This window comes from Tenrec ecaudatus, chromosome 9 (assembly GCF_050624435.1).
Source record: "Tenrec ecaudatus isolate mTenEca1 chromosome 9, mTenEca1.hap1, whole genome shotgun sequence".
In the NCBI taxonomy this organism is placed as follows: Eukaryota; Metazoa; Chordata; class Mammalia; order Afrosoricida; family Tenrecidae; genus Tenrec; species Tenrec ecaudatus.
The window spans coordinates 94,641,872-94,644,439 of record NC_134538.1 but is presented as its reverse complement, the minus strand read 5'-3'; the positions used below and the strand labels follow the sequence as shown (position 1 = coordinate 94,644,439).

Here is a 2,568-nt window from a genome sequence, read left to right as displayed (position 1 = left end):
CTTCTAAGCAATTAATCAGTTCTATTTAAATTACTGTAGTTTAAAGCTGGTTGCTTTCTATAGCTTTGATATTTGTTTACCTAACAATCATAAATGAGTACAAAATGACTTTCTAAATAGTTTGCTCTGAAAGACACTAAAAATTTTTCCCTCTTAAAATCTGAACATAATTGACTATATCCCTGTGATAATTTTAGTTAAGTACCAGAAAAATTGATAAAACGTTAGATAAAATTTTCATTTGTACTCTATCATTTGCTCAATTCTGTATGAAACTGATTTTCTTTTATATTTGAATAAAAATCTACTGTTTGTGATCTACAAAATATACTATGTTTATAAATCTATTAAGTTTATGATCATTTGTATTATGTATTCTTTGGGGAAAATCTACATAAATTTATACTTACCTTTGGGAAGCTGGATTTATAAACTAAAATCAATTTCAGAAGTTTGAAAGTATAAATATATATTTGAATTGGGAAAACAAGATTATTTAGCTCCTTACAATCAGATGGATGCCCTGCTGCTTACATTTGTAAAATTCTTATACCAATCACGAATTAAATGTTTTTATATGTAATATAAAAGATAATGCTACAAGGTTTCACTATTATCTTAGATATGGTCTCAATGGAAAAGGACTCATGTGGAAAGCAACAAAAATTCTTATATGAAGCAGATAGATTAGCTTCAGAGAATTTAAAATGCAGCACACCATTTGACCATTGTCTTCGGGTGAAATCTGAAGACATAAAGAACTCACAACATGAACAAAAAAGCATTGTTCACCTGTGAGTCTCCTGCCACCTGGAGTTTCAGCGTGGGTGATTTGTTTCATTTAACAAATTAGTCAAACACTCTCTCCAGAAGCCAACTTTACATGGGAAAACCTTCCAGGGAACAATGGGACATCCAGTCCATTCAGAAGAAGATAGCCCGTGTCCAAAATAATTACAGAAAGTAATAATGACATTCAACTAAAGAAAACTTGACCATGACGTAACATCGCTCCCTCTCATCCCAGAGGTAGAAGCAAGTAAACCTAGAAAAGGCTGCTGCACCAAGCAAGGAAGGTGTTCAGATGTTTGTGACTGTAGATTAGCTTGGGGGGGCGAGGGGGAGGTTAAAAAGCACAGAATTAAAACACATTATTATAGTATTGTTTTTCTTCATCCATGAAAAAGATGTTATTTCTAGCCAAAATAAAATTTGTATCGAGTTAGGTAATCTATAAGCTCAAAAAGCCTTAACTTACTGTAACATGCTATCACTTTCAGACCCAATAAATACCAACCTAAGGCAAAAGAAGCACACCTCTGTTGCTTCTTGGTCAAAGCCAAACTTCTGAGAAATAGTCCCTTCACTGCTTAAAGTCGAAATACCTATCTGAGCCTCTCCAATGCAAATACTGATATATTATGGTAGAAATAAATTTTCTCTCTCCTCTTGCACATGAAATATTATCACCCCATATTAATTTCAACATCCCTATGTCCTCCTTTCTAAGACCTTGATTCACATCTAAACTTCCTTGTTGAAAATTTATTTTAGTTCATATTTTATCAGTGAGAAGTATGGCAATCTTGTGTTGAAGCTTCCTTTTGTTTGTGAGTTTGATCATTCATTTGTCATCATTGTGTCTTCCATATATCTGGCTTCATCTGTAAAACACTGAATTTTTTGGATTCTTGCTTGAAAATGACTATTTTTTTAGTTCTTTATCTCCCCACCTCTTTTTTTTCCCTCTCTCTTGCTGCATCTTGGCCTTAAATACAAGTTTTTAAAGATGGTTACCTTCAGACTTGCTAATGCTGCTGTATCTTGTGCTATCATGCAAAAAGCAATTTCTCTTATCTCAAATCTCATGCAAATCACTTCTCAGCATTTTGGCTAAGATCAAGTGTAGTATCTGTTCTTATCAGTTTAATATCTGATACGTCCTCTATCTGAGGACAACAGATTAAATGGATTTTTGGAGCAGGGAGATGGAAAAGGAAGTTGCTCCGTCCACTCCACACATCGACTTTGTATTGCAGTACTTCCAGGAACGGTGCACCCCCTTTTAGGAGCATCACTAAAATAGATAGATAGATAGATAGATAGATAGATAGATAGATAGATAGATAGATAGATAGATAAATGAATGAATAAAATCTCATTCAAATTTATCATCCATCCAATTTTCTCCACATTGCTTCGACACATATTTATTAACATTTTAATAATGTACTTGATAGATGGTGAGACAAAACATTGAATAAGGCCTTTTACCTCATGAACTAATCTGCAATCTGGGAATGAAGAGAGACTTTGGACAATATTTGTATGTCAATTAAGTGCTGTAACCGATGATGTTCAAAGTGCTGTGGACAAAAGAAATCATTGATGTCTCTGGATTTTTTTCATTTAAAGAGCTAGGTGAATTCCAATGGGCTTAGAGAAGGAGCATGGGAGAGAGAATGCATTGAGTTTAAAGGGCCCCTCTGGATCACCTCAGTAATTTGCAGAGCTCAGGAGAAGATTAAAATATGCAGTTCCTAGTTCAGAACTATTAAAAATTGCAAG

The 2,568-nt window shown here is 33.9% G+C and overlaps 1 non-coding gene across 1 annotated transcript; it reads left to right on the top strand.

The window, feature by feature from the left end:
- Positions 1 to 1,873: 1,873 nt before the first annotated feature.
- On the top strand, positions 1,874 to 2,064 carry LOC142457433 (U2 spliceosomal RNA). The gene has a single exon (XR_012786179.1). It is a non-coding gene; the product is annotated as a U2 spliceosomal RNA (small nuclear RNA).
- Positions 2,065 to 2,568: the final 504 nt, after the last annotated feature.